Below are 20,797 nucleotides of genomic sequence, written 5' to 3' on the forward strand. Positions count from 1 at the left end.
CCTTTCAAAAAGCTACCCAACACTGATTTAAGGAGTTCTGCTGAAAAAATACCTACCATGGACCTCAGAAATTTATTCCACTGATTAATTATCTTCAGTGTTAATATTGTGTATCTTATTTTCAATATCTCCATCTTTTAATCTAGCATAGTTTCAATAGGTAAATAGGAGATTTTTTAACAGTGTTCTATGGAGAACTGCTCAGCACAAATCTGCTTGAAGCAGATATATTTACTTTCATATTGCTCCCTTCCAGAGGTAATGACACATCAATAATCTTATGAAGCTCCTTGAGTACTGCAGACGTGCCTACAGGGGCTCAAGCACGACGTAAAAACAGATCCTCACCCACTGATGATTGCCAGATAAATACTTACTTTTACATGGAATGCAGAGGATATTCTGTTGTGTGCATCAGAGGGTCTAAGACTGCAGATACACTTACTCCCTGGCTTTGGTACATAGCAGCCTCAAGGAGGTAGAGCTGAAGTCCTTCCCCTGAGTACATGTCTGAAAATACTGTGATTATGTTGATCAGTTTGCAGAGAATAGCATTTTTTAGACTGGTATGACATGACAATGACAGTGGCTGGACAATATTAGCCTCTCCTCTTAATTATAGAACATAAATTATTTTTTAAAAAAAAATCAAAATTTTGCTTATGTGCAGGCTAACTGATGCTGTAAGATTACCCGGTGGGTAACAATTGGTTGTATTGCCTTCAGTGAAGACTAAAATCCTGTTTGTGAATAGAACTGTACCATTGATGTACATTTTTCTCTTCACTTCTTCATCTCCAAATGTGCTTTAGTCCTAACCTAGAGGGACCACCTGTGAGCAAGAGGGTAGTTTAGTCTCCATGCTTATTCACTCCTTGGTCTCTCTACTGAGACTGTCAAGCTAAGAATGCCAATTAGTTCAGCATTAACAAGCCTCTTTATGTGTTCTATTGGGCCTAAGAATTGACAGCTTCAATTCTGAATTTCCTTGGTTATGTGGATTTATGTTAAATTCTTGTTTCTCATGAAAACGCTCTCAAGCCACTAGTTGGGCTGTAACTAATTGTTTCAGAATTAGAAGTGGGAGCGAATCAAAATCTGGTCAGGTTACCCTTGGACTTGGATACACTACCAAATTTAATCTGTACAGCTCATGCTTAACAATGTTTACAACATTCCTCTGAAATAAATAATTTTGCCTAAAGCTGTGAAAGGTCTTAGGTTTTTATCGGTGGCTGTGAATGGTCCAGAGCAAAGAAGCAAAGAGTGGGTTTTGAAGCAAATCCTGTTCAGAAACAAATATTGGAATTTGGAAGAATTTAAAATCTATGTTCTGTATTCTCATAGCCTTTTTTGTACATTTGGGTAGATATTAGCTAGCATTATATCAAAGTAGCGCAAGTGCTTGCTAATTATAGGCTACATTAGGGACATTATTCTTTCAACTGTTTTACCTTATGTACTCAGAAAGAGATTTTGGTAAACTCCACAAACCCATGCTGCCTCTTTTCATAGTTCTCCTTCTTACGTCTTCTTAAAATCTTCTGTCAAGAAGACTATATAGAAAAAAACAGGTGATAATGATTAGACTACTGTATTGCTTAGATCACAGCCTATCTCAGTGCCCTGTATTTTCTTCTTACTTCCCTGTGCCCATCTTTTACTAAATGTGGCAGTACTGAATATTTTTTGTCTGCCTGTACAAGATCTGATGCCCCTGGGGTACAGGTATATAGTGTAGATCACCATGCTTCACCGTAAGACCAGTATGCAATAATCTATAAGTACCTGCATAAAAGGCAAAATCAGAGAGATTGTTTCTAACTCTGCTTTTTCATGGGCTGTACAGCTGTAGTCAGCACGCCTGAAAAATGTCTCCATGAATGTTGTTTATAGCCCTGTTGCATTAGTCAGCTTCCTTTAATAAATCAGATACAAGTTGTGACATGTTGCTAATTCAATCACTAATAACCTGCTCAAATTGCAAATCTATGTCAGCAGGTTGGTGTTGATTAAGTTGTAGTCACTACTAACATATTGTTTTAAATGACTGATAAATTTTATTTGCTGCGGTGATAGACTGCCTGCTCTGCTGTGTGGTTTTGGGTTGTTTTTTTTTTTTTTCCTCCCCTTGTAAGCTTAGAAAAATGACACAAATGGCCTTGAGGTGGTCCTCTATAGGCCTTTCACTTCCTCTGTTTGCTGCAAAGAGAGCTGGTAGCCACTAGAGGGGAGGAGACTGCCGGATTTACTGAGCACGCTAGAGCTTGAAGGTGCAGAAGCTGTCACGAGACTGGTTGCCCAACGAAATGGTTTATATTATGTTACGAAGGTTAGTAAAAAATAAAAATAAAAAAATATTTTTCCCCCGGCCCCCACTCCCCTTAATGCATTTGAAATATTGATTTCTCAGCACATCGGCTCTCTTTGGAGTGTTACTATCTCAGGTGATAACTGGGGGAGGGAAAAGAACTATGATAACAAACATTTAAAATGTTATGTCTGAAGGTAATGTGTTAAATGTTTCAAAACAAGTGTTTTATTTTTTTTATGAAAGGATACTGGCAAACTAGAGCATGGTCTAGGAATAGCAAACATTTATTTCCTGTGTGAAAATGAGAAGTTTTGATTTTATGTGTTCAAAGTTTCCAACTATTTTGTCCATTCTCTTCTATCCTCCAGTCCCAAAGTATTGATGCAGAAGAAATGACTAAACTAGCACAAAACTTAAGAATCATTCTTACAAACTTTTTGAAATATACAAACTCAGATATATGTAACAAAATATTAAGAAAGAACAACAGAAATACTCATTTTATCATCTGTAGATGGATAAAAAAATATATTTCTGTCTTTATATACACAGTCTGACCTTTTTATTTTCTTTTTTTAAAACAGAGTAAAATTCTTGGTATTGTTAAAGAGCTATAATATAGAACTGTAGCTTGTTACACTTAGTCTCCTGAGTGTAATTGCACTAAGATCATTCAGTTTCCATTTGGAAAGCCAGTGGCAATTACTGGAATACAATGTATCATGCATTTGCTCACTGGATATAAAACGTATATACTAATTCGCAATAAAATGTAACAGCTGTCAGTGCATTTTCTGCTCTGTTACTTCAATAAATTGGAACTCTGACTAGAAAATGGGAATATTGCATTTTTACACACTCTGTAATGTGTTTGCTTTTTGCAAATACAATTTATTTTTTTCATGACAAAAAACGTGGTTTGTTATTACTGCTAGTGGATAAATATTCTTATATCAGAATGAATTACACATGGTATCTGTAAAGAAGTAGTAATATTTTCTGTTTTTTATTGTAGCCTGTCTCCAGTAAACAAAATGCACTTAACCTACTTCTGTCACAAACTGGGTATATTTTTTTAGCATTGCAGCGGTTGGGGGATGGGGGGAGGTTTTTTTCCCCTACCTTCGCAGGTATTTGGATAACTGGATAACATTTTGTAGGAGATCGTTATTTCCCTCTTGGATTTCTTTTTATTTTTATAAACCTGTATAGATAAATAGTTCTGGAAGACAGTTATTAACCATGATTCCTCACATTATGAACTGGTGCATCTGAGTTTTACTTAAGATAAAATGCCTGCACATTTGTGTAATTTTGTTACTTGAGGTCAGAATCTTCACAGATAATTAGCCTTTTACACACTGTGAAATCAACCTGCATTGGTTATTTGGCTAGACTCTTTGCTTCTGTTCTTTATTTCCCAGAAGGTTAACGTGCTGAAAATCTAGCTGCAAGCGCATCGTACTGTCTCTTTGTGTTGCTAATTATCCCGTTGCATAATTATTAATATCAGGAGCAGGAAGAGGAAACAAGCACACCAAATAGTCGTGAATGCTAGTGTTCTGGCAGGAAGCTAGTCCTGCATTAATAAAATGTGCCTGTGCCAATATCACAGAAGATAGGAGCGTTCCTTGTTAAGGATCATTTATTAACTGAGATCATCTTTTAGTTCGCCTTGGGGTAATGACTAATGTCAATGGCAAATTTCACAGTTGTCTAGAGAAATGAATTAAATTTGTAATAAAAAGCCCTTCGGCTTGTTGTACATGTTCATTTATTGGAGTAGTTGAACTAGGAGAACTGTAAGGCAACCAAGAACATCGGCTTAATTTTCCTTACATATAATAGTGACCTTTAGCTTCATATTGAAAAAGTTACCTATTATAGACTGGTAAATTAAATGAGAAGTTACTCTAATGCAAAATAAACTAAGTGACTGAGCTAAGTTAAACGGCCCTTGATCTTATGAGGTTTTTGGCAGAAACAAATTCTTTTTTTTCCTACATCTGTTCTGTGCAAGCCTTATGAAGATGGTTTGATGTCTCATCAGTCAGATAGAACAATACAAAGTGGGATGGTGAGAAGTAGTTAGAAGTGCATCCTGAAGGATACAAGGGTGAATGAAAACTTGGGATAGTACAGTGACATTTTGCATATTGAAACTGTGGTTTTGTTTGAAAACTTTCATATGTTCCCTATATGCCTTCTTTCCTATAAATTCAAAGCTAGCTACATTAATTTAAAAAAAGGATGGGTTGTTCAATTTATTTATATTTTTATTTTATTTACGTGTGCATTAAAGAGCAGAAGCCAGTCTAAAAATTTTGTCATTGTAGAGAATAAGTATGAAATGGACAGGAGATTATCAGAATGTAAGAAATGACATGCACCACTGGGCAGGTGGAATGAAAGAAAAAATAAAAAAATCTTCTGCTCCTAGGTCAAAGGACAGGAGAGTTTCTGATTTCAGGGCATATATTTTAGTCATAGGAAAGATAATAAGCCTGGTCCCACCAGCAATGTAATACAGACTGTATTTAGTTATTTAGTTGCTAGCGTGGTAAGTTTCTCTCTTTCAAAGATATAGCATGCCTTATTGAACACAGGAAAAATACAGGGAAAATCCCAGCAGACAGCCACAGAAAAATCTTGCAGCTGTTTAAGGAAGATGAAGGTGGGAAAGCATTTACTTTGCCATGAACAACTAGTTGGGCTCAGGATATGCTTATGTGGTGAGCCCCCAAATAATACTGAGGTGCTTCAAAAATGGTCAAAATAAATATGAGTGCTGCCTTGTTCATGTTTGTCAAAGTTCATGATGGAATTACATATGTACAAAATCACTTTTTTGTTGTGTATAAATTTCTCATTAAACTTTGTGTAGTAGGTTCTTTGTGTGAACTGGTGGTAAAATCCTGCACTTATTTCCATCAAATTTAATATGATGGCCATCTAATGCTCATTATTCACACTGAAGGATCCTCATTCTATTTTCTGAAAGTTTTGTTGATGTGAAATTTCTTGTCTATATTATGCAATAAAAAAACCCCAAACTTTTGGAAGTTTGGTAAAAAGCTCCATATTTTAAGAAATACTTTCCCCATAAAGTACATTTTTACTAACATATCAGGTGAATAAAAGGGTATTCTTACTACGACTGATGAGGCTTAGCAAGAAATTTTGAGTGACTATGGAAATCAAAAAAATGCAAATGTCAATACAAATTTGTGACAGCTCCCAGGGCAAACTATCTGTTGTTAACAGAGATATGGACATAGGAACTTTTTAAGGAATTTTGGCAAGTATTGTTTACATTACTGTTGTGTGACCCAACTCAGGCGTGAACCATTTCAAACACAAAATTAGTTTGTGGAGGAAAGGATGTAGTCAGGTGTAATATCCAGATTTTGTAATGTATCCACAGGGAGTCAGTGTTGCCGGGGGTCTTTTTTTGCACCAGTCAGCTAACGGACCCAAACTAGGAAGACAGAAAACAGGGAGTTAAATGCAGAGGTACAAAGCTGCTAATGGATACTGGTTTTTTTTTCTGACACAGGTCAACTTTAATTTTGTATCTGTCACATGCCTGAATTCAAATGTATCATCTTAGCAGCTTTTAAGAATATTCTGGAGATGGTTACCAGAAGATAATGTGGAAATGAAGCATGGTGGTGTTCATAAGTGTGGGGGGGAAACAGTAGGCTTATACTGTCCTTTGGTATAAATTATTGTCAAGTTTAGCAGGACAACTGTCTTTCTTTAACGTCTAGATTAATGTTCATTGCACAAACATTGTGATAACTAGTTGAAGAAAACTTGTGCTCTACACAGCTCTGAGCAAAATCTAAAAGTTTATCTTTAACAGAATTTTTAAATCCAGAAAATTAGTTTAGAATATCTTTTCTTGATCAGTAAAAAACGGTTTTGTTTAGCCACATGTAGTGAAATTGCATTTTCTCACTAGCAAGAACGTACAGTAGCAGGAGACTTTCATTTCAAAAAGGCTCTTCTGAAATCCAGCCATTGAAAGTTGTGAATATGGTAAGCAAGCCCTGTGTTTTTAAAATAAATATTCTAATGTCTACTCAGAATGTGGGTACAGGTATGTATAAAAAGTGTGTTTTACATTCAGTTTTCAGTATGTTGACTTAAGGGTTTTTGAAGAGAAAGAAAAAAAGTATAATCAAAGCTAGAACTTGATCTAAGCATGACAAAAAAATTGTTAATGTTGGAGGTGATAAAGGCAATGACTGTATACATGTATTTGCAAGTTTGAACACGCAGTTCTATGAAGAGAATTAAGATTTATTTTTATGTTTGAAGAAAAAGAGAATAACTTCCTGCCTAATTTTCTTCCACAACTTTTTTTCTGGGAGGTGTTTGACTGGTAATATAAAACGCCCTTTAAAAAAACTTATCTAAACAAATGTCCTTGCAGCCAGGAATATGAAAGTGTGTTGGTTTTATTATTACGCAATTAAATAAAATGATTGAATATCTATTTTCCTGAAACCGAAGTGCTATTATCAACATTTACAAAATTAATACATTGAGTACCTGCAACACTTGTCAAACTGATTCAGAAATTTTGAGGTGAGGGAAACCTGAAATTTAGGCTATCCTGAAGCAGGTTGGCCAGATATGAATTTGAGCAACTAAGTTTAAAATTGCTGGCTTGCTTTTAGGCTTTTTGTATTCAATTTTTTTGCAATTCTGTTAATGACTTTTAGGAAAAGGTCTTCAGTATCTGCTCTATAAGCTTTCTTTTTATTTAAACTCAATTTAGTATTTTCTACCAAGAGGTATTTTCTTTTCAAGGTTTGTTTTTTAATAACTCCTTCACCCCCCACTCCCACCTTCGTAAACTGCAGTATTTACTATTCACAGCCTTAGCTGACCAAGAAGTAAAGCAGCATGGGAGGAATAAAGCAGATATGGGTGGGGTTCTCTGAGACAGATTCATTTTCTCTCTGTACATTTCTCAGCTGTGGAATAGACTTTATGCTTATTCAGAGAGAGGGAGTTTAGAAATGTTTTTAGAAAATGCAGATGTGCAAAGCATTCTTAATAAGGATGGGAAAAGAGTTTGCACTCCCCTTTTAACCACTCTCTCACCTCAGCCCTTTTCAGCATGTAACCTTATTCTCTGTGGGATTACTTGGATGAAAACCAATTAGAGAACTGCTCACACAATATAAATGCATACAGATTAGTACAGATTGAACAGTACCAATGCCAACTAATCATACAGTATATAAAGTCCTAAACAATATAGATATTAAGGAATGATGGGGAAATGGACTTACATTGTTATAAAACTGAGCACAAAATGGAAGCAGCATAGAACTGTTTATTTAAATAATAAATAAAGTATGGGTTTTCTCTTTCCCTCTCGTTCTTTCTCTTCCCTTTGTGGCAATCTGCCCATAGACAAACTAAGTATACCAAAGTCAGCCTACATGTTTTCCTGGGTATTCCCCTTTCCTTCGTGGTAACATTACTTCATTGTTGGTGTCTAATATCCTTTAACTGCCTGTCCCCTCTATCACCTCAAATGCAGCACTTATTCTCCAGCTGGGATAAGAATGGGAAAATGGTGTCCTGTAAGGAGGATGCTGATGCCACTACAAAAGTGTCTGGGAGGGACGAATAGAAACTGTGAATATAATCCAGGGGGTTTTTTTAAAGCATGTGCCCCAAGAACTGTGAGATCTGAAGGGTTTGTTTTGCTGGGTGAAGCTTCTGGAGGACCACTGCAGAACCATGAGATCAGCCATTGTTTCCCTTTGCGTTGGTGTTGTCTATTCCTGGCATTCCAGGGAGGATATTTTCATGAAAATATAGTACTTTTTTCTCTTCATGCCTGTTGCCCAGTGATGGAAATAGAATGATGAGAAAATGCACGTCTCCTTCAGGTTTCACGGTTCCTTCATATTACAGTGTCTGTTCTGATGTGCCCACAGATTTGGGTTTTTTTTTTTAATTTAGCTTTTCCTTGTTCTTTCTGTCATTAGTAGTAAGAAAATGTTTTCATGATTAAAATTAGAACTAGACTTTCTGACAAGCAGTAAACTCTTCCTACCTTCCTCTTTTGATGTTTCTTTTTTATATGTAATCATGGTGAAACCTTCTGACTTTTTAAAGTAATATCACAGACCATTTTCAGTCTATTCCTAATTACAGCCATGTGAGGTACCCATTATTTACTTTAATACTGAAAAGGTTTTTTTAATCTCTGAAAAACATTTTGGCAATAGTCTTGAAGTACTATGGTAGAATTTTGAATAGTCCACTTTGTACCTTTTCCTAGGCATTTGTCTGACTGATATCTTAGCTGTTAAACTAAATTGTCCATGTACTGCTATAACAAAAGTGTGAGAGTAAGAAGTCTATATAGATATAACTCCAAGTCAAAAGTGAAAGATAGAACCACACATAAAAGAATTGAGTCATAGTCAGATTGGCAAAAAAAAAAAAAACAAAAAACTTGAGACAACTAAAGGGAATGGAATAGTTTACAGGAGAGATTGATGTATACATCAGTCTTCTCCAGAACAGCTGTCATTTTTAGGCCAGCAGTGATTATGCGTTGAATTTTACTCTGAAAGTGTTTACTATAGCATTCAGAAAAAAAGGCTAATTATTGTAGTAACTCCCTGTACTGTATAGTGTCTGTTTGTCTCTAGCTTCAAAGAAGAGAGAAATCTCTGCTACCATGGTTATTACATAATTTTAGCTGCATTTCTCTGCTCCAGTTTTAATAAAGATGTGCAGAATCTCAAATGCCTGTATTCATTATGCTCTCACTGCTCAGTTCTGTAGCTGAAACCAAGAGCCAAATCTTGACATGAGTACTCAGGTACTAATTATGTCCAAACTGGAGTATTGAATAGGCCCTTGCACACGTGACACCCTCATCAGAGGATGTCTAGATGCCATCATTTCCTTAGCTGGAGTACTCTGGTAATTATTCACCTATCATGAGAGAAAGTAATTTTAGAAGTGGAGGAGAGAGCAACAGCTAGTGGAGTGCCTGATACATAAGCAGTGTGACTCGTTAGTGACACACAGCAGGAGAGGGCAGCAGGGACCCACTGTCTTGTCCGAGTTCATGTATCTACTCCTCTCTTCATGGTTTGCTGTAGACCTACAAGCTCTGGAGACTTAATTGATTCCTTCTTTGGCGTAAGTTTTTATTTCTGGTATGAAAATCCATACCAGCAAATATGACGGACTATGTTGGACCTTCTGTCTTTGACTGGAGATGAGAAGACTGGTATTATTCATGCCAACTCTTGGTGAATTTGAAGGAGTACTGACCTTTTCCATGAGAAATCCAGACCTGATCATTTGAACTTTAAAAAGGAGTAACTTCTTATCATTAATATGAATAATTTCTCAGATTTTTCAAGGTGACATTTATTTTTCCTCAACTGCTTTTCATTGTCAGTGCCTTGTTACTGTGCAGCCCTCCTTGGTCCAGCTGACTCATTGTGCTGCTATGGTGTGTCAAGTCCCTATCCTCCTCAAAAGGCAAAAATGTGCCTGCTCAGTTTATTTGAATATTTAAGCCATGTGAGATGTTATTACTTACTATAATAACCAGCACTGCAGATGGGAAGTTTTCATTTAGACCAATTTACCACATCACCTATCATACAAAGTTACATTAAGCAGAATTTGAAAAGATTTTTTTTCCATCCCAAAAGCAGGACAATGTTATGCAGATGGTCACTGAACATTTATTTTAGCTTCCTGTCTGTTACAGATTTGTCAAGGACTAGTCAGGGAACTGAGGCATCACAAGCCCAAAGGGTTTAAAGTAGGGGAAAAATCTATTAGGTCATCAACGCCTCCCTTCCGCTAGGAGAGATTTGCTACTGACTGCGTAGTCTGAAGTGCTTTGTCCAGTCCAATTTTTAATGACACTTGCTGTTGTCTAGAAATCCTGGCAGGAGAAAATAAATAAATAAATCAGTGGATTAAGGTTACCAACACAGGAAAGTATATGGGTGTTAGAGGCTTTATGTGAGTTTTCTGCTGTCTCAGAAAGCACTTGTGCACAACAAGTGAAGAAAGTCTGGGCCCGCTGAGGGAAGATGCCCAAAGTTTTTGAACATAAACCATAAATGATAGCAGAGTATTGATTTTTTAATAACAATTTTTATGTTGTTCTATAAAAATGTATTGGTAGGAAAAAAAGGTAAAGGATGAAGGGCTGCATTTGAGTAGACAAAGGAGAAAATTGGCTGCCAAGGGTAATAGAAGTTCAGTGCAACACTGTTTCTGTTTCAAGTACAGGAGGGTGTAAGAAAGCAGCACACTGCTTACTTATTCATCTCAAAAAGCATGCTGCATCCTGAAAACCTGCCAGAACTAACAAGACATCATGGGTGAACTCCTGCTCCCAAAGAAGTAAGCAAGGATCTTGCCATTGACTTCTCTGGGATTAAGATTTCACACAATAGTTGAAATTCCTGTTGTGCAGTGCAGAGCTGAGGGGTCGCTGGAACTTCAACTCATGAATATGCACACACAGTGCTATACTGGGAAGTGAAATGCAGGCTTCAAAGAAAGAGGAAGAATTCAAAGTCTGACACGCTTTCTGTACCATCTCCTGATCGGGTCTCATTTCTACAACACTGATACCAATCCCAGACATTTCTTATATGGTTACATTCCAGAGTACAATAACCTGTTTGAAAGATGGTATTTCCTCTAGTTCACTTTCAATACCTTGCTCATGTTCCTGAGTGTATAAGTAAATTAACTGATGAGTTGCTGTTATGCTTAGACTTCAGGGGTATTTTTGAGTGCTATCTTCGAGGAAGTGGTGTCAGGGCATCATGTGAATTGTGAAAGAAAGGAATGCCATAGTTGACTACCTCCTGTGACAAACAAAGGTTTCTGCCATGCTTTTTCAGACTTCACTCTGTCATTGATATCATCAGATCCAGGCTTCTTGATAGTCGTGTTTACTATCGTAGGCTGTGGAGGAGGAGAAATGAAACTGGCTTCCAAATAGTAGAGATCTTATTCTGTGGAGATCCTGAAGATCAGGCTGAAGACCCTGAGTGGATTAGTAGTCTGTTTTAGTAGAAGAGAGATTGCATTTAGTACTATTTGGAGCATCTGTATGTGCCCTGGATACTTTTTTAACACTTGCTTCAACAATAACTTTCATTGAGATCACTCTCAGCCCTTGTTCTAATAATTCAGATTTAATATGAAAGGAATTATGAATATATTCTCCTAATCAAATCCTGAAAGTGGTTCAGCATGTGTTCATTAAAAACTTCCACATTTTCCATACATTGTCTACACTCTAATACTAGAAAATCAGGATTAGAGAAAAAAAATACTGTTTGTAACAGCAGAATACTGTATTTATGAGTCTAAGGTGTTTGTGAGGGCAACAACTCAATATGATTTTGTTTCGTCATTCTCAAAAAAACTACAGATCCTTGTTTTTCACTTACTATAAAATATTCCTGACATCAAAAGATAAAGTTATTGTCCATTTGTAGATGTTACTGGTACCCTGGGAACAGATAAATAAAGCCATTTTATATTAGAAAACACAGAGGTAAAAAATGTATGTCAAGAGATAACATCCTTTAAAAATTGAGGGTAACGAATTTAAAAAATAAGCAAATCTCAGCCAAGATTTACAATTCATGGTAACTTTCTTCTTCTTTTATCCTTTATTATTCACATGCTAGAGAAAGTGTAGCAGTTTTAGTCACCCATGAATATTCCCCACGCAACTGTTCGTGTGAACTTTGCACAGCTATCTGCAGATAGGGAAATCTGTATATAAAAGAAACAGGTTTGTTCTTTCTTAATAAATTGTTCTGTGGTATGAAGAAAGGGTGACCACATTTGTCATTTGTTCTGCTCAAAGCCACATGTCTGCTAGACTTGTGGAGTGGACAGAGAAGAGCACCATGACCCCCTGATGTTCACCATTTACCCTCCATTGGGAATTTAAGATGGCTTCTTCAAGAAGAGTTTACAATGCAGGTATGGGTTCAGTTCCAGAAGTACATGAGCAGGTTTCTGCTCTGAAGTCATTAGTAAAAATAGGCAAAGAATAAGAACTGACTAGATCCTGTTCTTACTGAAGCTTGCTGTTGGATCTTCTAGTCTTGTAAATGTCTATACTGCAGAAGAAATACTATAGGTGAAAATAGTTAGTGGGATTCAGCTGGCCTTAATTCAAATAACTGCTCCCAAATGTCCAGTAATGGCCACCTACTGATCCTAGTCCAGCTGGCAGCATGCGCATATAAAAAGTCTCCGTGGAGATAAACAGCAATTAAATCACAGAGAGAGAGAAAGCAATTGCTGTTGAAGAAGCAAATACGGGGAAATACCATGAAACCAAATTTCTACTGCATGTTTAAGATTATTTCTTATAGGATTCAAGCTGCCTACACTGAAGTAGAGAACTATGATGGCCTGAGCGTATTGGGAAGGGGAGTAGGTTAGGAGAGAAATGGATAAGATTTATGTGGTTCATGGCCACAGTGCCTGCGCTACTGTGGTGGAAAGACATATGGTGCTTGCTTGAAGCAAGCTGAATACAAGCAGAGGTCAGTCTTGCACTGGTGTATGTGGTTGTACGGTGCTACTGGAATTCAGCAGCGGGTAGCATGGCTTGTTTCTCTATTGTGGACGTTGCAGAATTGGGGTTACATGATGAAACTGTGCTCATCACTGAAGAGGTTACTCTGAAAGGTGTGCTCGTCTGCAGCAATGATAGTGTAATTTCTGTCACAGGAGCCTCGAGCCTTTCTTAAGAACTCATGTTTCACAAAAATATGATTCTGCTAGACACTGCATTCTTGTGGTATTTAAAGGAAATGTAGTGGGTTGATACCCAGGAAATTCCGGCTTAAAGAATGGAATTCACTATTTTTGATAATTACATTGAAGTACTTTTTCTTCTATAAAAATGTCTGTGAAGAGAAAAAAACATCCTGGAATGAAATGTTATTTACCTATATAGAGGACTTTTACAGGAATTTTGTTTTAAGCTAGTTTGACTCAGCCAGCCTTTCTGTCAGATAGCATTTGGATTTTGTTAAAAATCTGAATTTATATTTCTCTTTTTCATGCACTCTCTAAGTTTAACTCACATAGAGCCAGTAGATGGTAATTTTGTTTCCATCCTGATATAGTAAAAAATAACCTCTTCGTATTAAGATGACTTTGCTTTTTCGTAAAGATGTGGCATGCAGGTCAAAATCAATATGTATCCAAATCTTTTATGGCAAGAAAAGATGGATAAAATGCTTTGAGACAAAATTTTAAAAACAAACACTGTAATTAGCTTTTATTTAGTCTTTTTTTTTTAAGACAATGATTTTCATTTCATATGGAAATGTAGATTTCTTCAGAGTAATTTCATGTTCTTTTTGGTTTAAAGCAACTTTTTTCCTTTGATTACTGAAATATGCAGTTCTCTCTATTTAACACGTAATACCAAATCAACATACTTCCCCCTTCCTTTTTTTGCTGATGACAGTCAGCAGAAATCATGTTCCAAAGTGCCCTGAGAACAAGGGCATTGATCTCAAGTGAGACTCTTGTGCCACCTTCCCCTTGTCACTTTCAGCTGTAATTTGTTAAGATATCAGTTCTAAATTATTAAACACTTTATAAGTATAAATAATTCAGCAGTCAACAAATAAAGTGACAGCCCATTAATCAGTTTTTGTACATGTACATAGGTGGCGTGCTGTGGTCTGGGATGGGGTATGAATTCTGCTAGGTCCATGTGTTTTGCAGCAGTGCTGCTTCTTCTTGCTTCAGCAGGAGCTTTGTGTGCATCTTGTAGGTTTGCAATTTGTTTGCACAAGATCAAACAAGTTCTTCCTAAACTCCAGAGCAGGGTGTGCGGCAAAATTTGAGGCTTTTTTTTGTGTGTGGGACCACATCAATACAGGGTCTTTCTTTCTGGACTGGGTTTAAATCTTCCAAAGGCCAGTCCATTTTGGCAAGACAAGAAATCAGGCAGTGTGCCTCTAAATGGGCATACTGCAAAGTGACTTGATCCTCGTGAGAACAGGACCAACTCCTTTCTGTTTCAGGCATCACATGAACAAGAGAACTATGTGAATCAGGCTGCGTTTCTTGTACGCTTCCCATACAGTCAGGAATCATCCCCTCCTCAGGATTTCACTAAAGTTCTTGTCACACTCAGACAGCATGTATCAATGAAAGGCTGTGGTTATAACACTGTATATTCCACATGCAAAGTATTACAAGAGTTTTTCAGTAAAAAGAGGGCTTATTTCATACTCCTGAATTTCTTCTACGAAGCCATTAGTGGACATGAATGTACTTCCCTCCTTGGAAAACAGAAATAAAAACAACGCATCCCCCAGGCATTGTTATCCCAGTATGCCACGAATATTCTAGGTAAATCTGTGTATGAGGATTAAACACTGTGTTTAGCCATGTTTGTATTTTGAAAAACATCTGCAAAATGTTTAAAGCAATGCTGTGTGGATTTTTGTGTTTTTAAACCACCGTGCAACAAACATAAATGTACAGTGATCTCCTTTAAGCCTTCATTTTCAACACTGCAGGTGTTGCAAATTTGGATTGGCAGCAAAAAGTTTCCTCAGGAAGAACAGGAGCAATGGTTGTTTAACAGCTTTCTTGCATAGAAAGTCTTAGAAATTCTTGTAATGGAGAGACTAGAAAGAGGCAAATGAAATGATCCTAAGTCAAGGATCAATCCATCATATATAGGAAAAGATTATGTATGTGTCAATCTCTCCTGCTTTTTGATGCAGAACAAATGGATGTTACCCTTGGTAAATGGTTTATATGAATGCCAGTGCAGCGTTTTAATAGAACAGGCCAAGGACAGGGAGACCTCAGACTTCAGCACAGTCAGGGTTTCTTGCTGGATAAAGCACTAGACTGGAACTCGCAAGACCTAAGTTCTGCTTTCATCAAGCTGTTAGATGACCTTGAGCAAGTCACTCCACCCCTACATAGCACCTTTATAAAACTGTGGTAATGATATTGACCCCTTTTGTTGCCAAACTGTGAGGTCTGGTGGTTAAAAGTCCTACTTAAGAGGAAGGTGGTGGCGTCATCCTGTGCATAGTTGGAACTTGGATGAGACAAATTTTGGACCACATACATGCAAGTAAAGAGATTCTAAATTACACTGGTGATTTAATTTGCATAAGTGTTTGAAAAGAGAAAAGTGAACACCTGTGACGAAGCCGGTCTGAATAATATCTAGCATGTAAGTGCAATGGCAATGGCAGTAACAAGAAAATAATGCGGTTCAGAAACTGAATATGAGAAATGACAAGCAACTGGCAAAGGAAAACATTTGCTAAATAGAATGTGATTCCATAGTGAAACTGGCTAAAGTATGCAGATTTTGTAAAAAATAAAACAATATGGAGATTTTTCTTACAGTGGGATCAAATTAAATGTGTTCTTTTATGAAATGCCTAGGCTGAAGTGCTCACATGTAAATAAGGATGAGGTTCTAATCTTTCTTGCAGTAGAATGAATGCAGAAATCCATTTTTGCAGAACTTATTTGCTGGGACCTGAGAGTTTTTACTGCAAAGTCAAAGCACTGAAGAGCAAATCAAGAATGGGGAAAACATATCTGAGGTATTACTTTTCTGACTATTAAATGATAGCCTCTGGTCAAGAGATCAGCTTTGTGGATAATGAGTGCTTTTAAGATCTGCAAGGTTGAGATGACGTAGTATCAGCTGTATAAAACCCGACTTTCTTGAAGCGGAGCTCAAGGTGAAAGTTAAAACTGTCATGGAACAAGGTGGCTGAAAAAAGTTGCAAGGCCAATTGACTGGATCAGCAGTATGGTGGCAGTTAGAAAGACAGGCAAACTGATGATCTGCATCAATCCAAAAGACCTCAATAGCATACTAAAGTGCTTATACTGTTCCCTGCCAACAGTCACTGAAATATTGCCAAATCAAGCAAACACAATAGTCTTTTCAGTCATGGATGCCAGAGATGGCTTCTGGCAAGTGAAACTGGATGCAGCAAACAGTTACTTGACAACTTTCTGGACCCTGTTTGGGTGCTATCAGTGGCTGACAATGCCTTACAGAATGGGAATCGCTTCAGGGGGTACCAGCAGAGATTGCACGCAGCCCCTGAGGGTTGTCTGCTGCAGATATCAGTGCAGATGACATTGCTTATACTTGTGTAGGAGGGCAAGGATTGAGCTATGGCCAACCAGGATCACAAATTTGTTCTGGTAGAAAGAGTAAGATCAGTCACAAGCAAACATAGGAATAGCTGTACTAGTTCAGAACAAAGCTCTCTAGCCTCATTCTAGTAGTGGCTGGTGGAGGAAGTCCAGAAGTAAAAAAAAACCAAAAAAACAAAACCAACATGTCAAGTACCCAGTGACTATTCCAAACAATTCTTCTACATTGAAATTTGGGGAGGCAAGGATGGATTTAGAGCTGTACACACACACCTCCCCCTGCACATTCTTACTGGAATCCTCAGAACAACCAGTGTCTTCTGAGAGACATTTTTTCCCACTGCAAAAGGCTTTTTTTTTTCTTTTTCCTTTTTTCCTTTTTTCCTTTTTTCCTTTTTTCCTTTTTTCCTTTTTTCCTTTTTTCCTTTTTTCCTTTTTTCCTTTTTTCCTCTCCTCTCCTCTCCTCTCCTCTCCTCTCCTCTCCTCTCCTCTCCTCTCCATTATTTCTGCTTTGTCTTGCCTTCTTCAGGTTTACATACTGGTTTCTAGCAACTTTTCCTGTACAGGAGTGAAGTTTGGTGGCCTGCATTTTCACCAAACTTTGAAAATCCTTTTGAACAGTTATATTTTAATTGTCACTTTTAATTTCTTTTGTAGCAAGGTCGTTTTGATCATCATTACCTTTCCTGTGACTGGTTGAAAATATCTTATTACTGGTTCTAGGGAGCTAGGAATTTATTAAAAACTGTTTCATTTGTCTTAACTTATATCTCAATATTCCAAACTTTATGACCTTTTATCGTTCGGATACTCCTTCTTTTTTTGAATAACTGAATAATTTTTTGAATAATTGAATAAAAGTTTTTTTCCTGCCATTGGATAATTCTATAATTAGAATACTGACTAAAAACCACTGTTATTTGCTCGTGATATATTTTAGGGGGTTTTTTTCTGTGTTTGCTTGTGAAATAATGTATAGATCTTTTCATTCATTTTAATAGATCATATTCCTTTTTATTTATTTTTACTTTTTGTTTATATTTGCTGTAACATTATGACTTCAAATAATCCATCATCTGTTTTTTTTTACTTTAAGCTGTTCCTTTTCCAATGATTGTTTTTAATTATTATGTTATTCTTCTGTTTTATACTAAATACCATTGTAACAAATATTTGTCGTCCTTTTTAAATTTGCATTTATTGAATTTGAGTACTCTTTTATGATAATTATTTTATGTTAAATTTTTGAGCCAGGGCTTACTGTTTCAGCACTAAATAAAATATTACTTCTGTTGTGGTTTCTCTCTCTAGCTGTTCCAAGTGTGACATCTAAACTGCATTGTGCCTTTATACGATATTTATCAATAGGATAAACTGAGTTTTCCATTATTGTTGTGCTTTCTGCTTTGCCATAAGTCTCTTTGATCTTCCTTACCATCTCACTGGCATTGCCACAGTACTGTGTGGAAGGACACTAAAACAGTCTTCTCTATTTACCTTTTCCATTTAAGACATATTTTACTTTATTTGAGGGCATGAGCATATTCTTAGTCTCATTTCATTGTAGGATTCTTTATTGTGTTGATTTCGTTTTCTATGCATGTGCATATATACTTGTGCATGTATACTTATCATAAGGAGATAAAAAGGTCTGTCTTGCTAGAGGAATAGCTTTAAACGTTAAAGAAATCTTAAAATGAAATGGGAAAAATCAGCTATAATCAACAACGACACCCAAACCCTAAAATGTTCAGTTGTTTCTGATTATCTTTTAAAACAAATTCCTAGGATTTGACAGATATGTGAGTTTAATATTTTTAACCCAAAAAAACCCAAGCCCTATTTAATTTGCTTACTGCTGAATCAACATTGTCAGCTACTTTGGCTTCTTGTACACTGAGTCAATGTTTTCAGAGAACTATTTATGGCAGCTCCAAGATGGCTTTCCTGAGTGATAGCCACCAATTTTTAATAACAAATCACATAGACCTCATCGGTTTTCCCCAGATTCATTATCTTGTAGTTTTCCACTAAAGCACGATTGCCACCCTTCTGGACACATTTTTGTGGGAACCCTTTGTAGGTCTTTAACATTTGCTCAGCAATTAACTATTAAAAAAACCTAGTATCATCTGTGGAGTTGTTGGATTTCAAAGTTCACTCCATTTTCCAGATCATTTATGACTATATTGGAACCAAACTGCCCAACCACCAGTCGATGGGAGACCACCCTACAATCTTCCATCTAGAAAACTGAAGAATATTTCATCTGTAAATGTCTTACAGCTACAGTCTAAATATTTCCTACAATATTTCTAGTGGGATCCTCTTTATGTGTTTTGCCATGCCTATAACTGCACTTGCATGAAGCAACCTGCAATGGATTTTCAGAACTGGTCCATGATTCAAATCTCTCAAATTTCTCATATCTGATTTCTATTTGAAAACAGTTCCCTAGGAAGACAGACAGATATTTGTATTTGCCTTTCAGAAGATAAAGTATAACACTTGGCATGTATTTCTCTACAGAAAATGTTTGTCTTCACATTACAAAACTTCCTTGTTAGGAAATGAAGAATTAATTAATCTCTCCTTAGTTAGTGTCCATTTACAATTCAATCAGTGAGTACATTCTTGAAGATTCAAATCCAGTACTGTTCATATTCATTGGAGTAGTTTTGTACCACTATATCATGCTACCAGGGAGGATAACACAATTAGAGTCCTAATGCTGAATATTGAACATATCATACTGAAGCTGTGGAGTTCTTAGTAGCTGGAGTGAGGATGTCTATGCCCCAAATAATCTTGCAGTGGAAAAAGTTAATTTGGTGACTTGTAAGGCATAAGATTAGTTTATTTTATCCCTCTTTTACTGAGACAGTAAAATCTCTGAAACAAAAATGTAGTTTCACATGTGCTAAAAAGTCTTGGCCAGTGCATGTGCAGAAGGGAGGGTTACATCTTCATAAGCCAACGAAAGGAGGAAACTCTTTTTAACCAGACCCCTTGCTGAGATAATCACTCAAAATACAGGAAGGTATCTCCTGACCATTTCTTACTTCTCATCCTGGAAGAGTGTCTTAATCATCAATGTTGTTATCAGCACCTTATCATAGAAAAACTACTGTCTCATTTTAATACCTTCCCCTGGGAGCCGAACATTTCCACAGCTTCAAGTAGGAGGGGGAATCTCAGTTGTTTTGTTGGAGTACATAGGTGCATAAAATCCAGAATGATTAGCTAATGGGGAAGATGTATCTTCTAGTTTTACAAAAATCTGTGTTCTTCATTCCCTCAGTTTTTAGGTACATGTGTTCAAATGAATAGAGCTGAATTTGGAAAAGAAGACATTTAAACAAAATATTTCTGAATTGTTTCTTCTGTGTTTGGTGCAAGGAAAAAATCAAAATTCTGTATTCAATTTAGATTGAATATCTTTTCTTTCCCTGTGTTTTTGTTGACAAACTCTTTGCTTCCTCCACTCCCACCTCAGAAAAATAAGAGATTCCCAATACAGTCATATCAATCTTAATAAAGTATGAGCGTTTTCTGATTTTTGTGTGAGGCTAACATTACCACTGAGGGAAACCTGTCCAGCTAATTTTAGTTTATACAAAATACGATAGTATAACAAAATGGAAAAAGATGATATGGTAGATTAGAGAATGAAAAACTGTCTTGCAATTTCTGTTATGAAATAGAAAGGAAGAACAAATTCTTTTTGTCCTGCAGGGGAATAAAGAACCAGCAAAACCAGACTTTTTGCTTACAAAATTATGCAATTTTCCCCATAATGTTTTGGCCCAAATTATTTTGTTCAATGTAATTTAAATATTTCATTGTGATTTCCTTAATGATTTTCTCTAAAAGCATTTTCACTACAGAAAGAAATTTTGAAATAAATGTTGCAGTCAAAAAATGTTAAATAGTGCATTTGGGTGTTATTGAAATACCTAGCTTTATTTTCAAGCTGACATGCCTTACAAATGCTGTGGTTTTTATTAAAATTTTATGTTAAGTAGTTCAAAACTGTGTGATTACAAATTCTTGAGTTAAGTCCTTTTCAGGGGAAATATAATTCTCCTCAAAAGATACAGGTGACTGGGCACATACAGCTTGCACTGCACTGGTCAGGAACTATTTAGTGATACATGGAACAGAGTTCAGTGTGCTGATCTATTTTCCAGGAGGTTTGATTTGTGGTTTGGTTGGTTTTGGCAGCGGTGGGGGGGATGTTAAATTCAGCTTTTCAATTATGGC

The 20,797-nt window shown here is 36.5% G+C and overlaps 1 long non-coding RNA gene across 1 annotated transcript in view; it reads left to right on the forward strand.

Annotated features, from left to right (window-relative positions):
- The first annotated feature begins 2,224 nt into the window (after positions 1-2,224).
- LOC138731282 (uncharacterized) overlaps positions 2,225-20,797 on the forward strand; it is a 78,037-nt gene continuing 59,464 nt past the window's right edge. Inside the window, exon 1 of the long non-coding RNA XR_011339156.1 lies at positions 2,225-2,332. This is a non-coding gene — a long non-coding RNA (uncharacterized lncRNA). The remainder of the gene's footprint in view (positions 2,333-20,797) is intronic.

This window comes from Phaenicophaeus curvirostris, chromosome 1 (assembly GCF_032191515.1).
Source record: "Phaenicophaeus curvirostris isolate KB17595 chromosome 1, BPBGC_Pcur_1.0, whole genome shotgun sequence".
Lineage (NCBI taxonomy): Eukaryota > Metazoa > Chordata > Aves > Cuculiformes > Cuculidae > Phaenicophaeus > Phaenicophaeus curvirostris.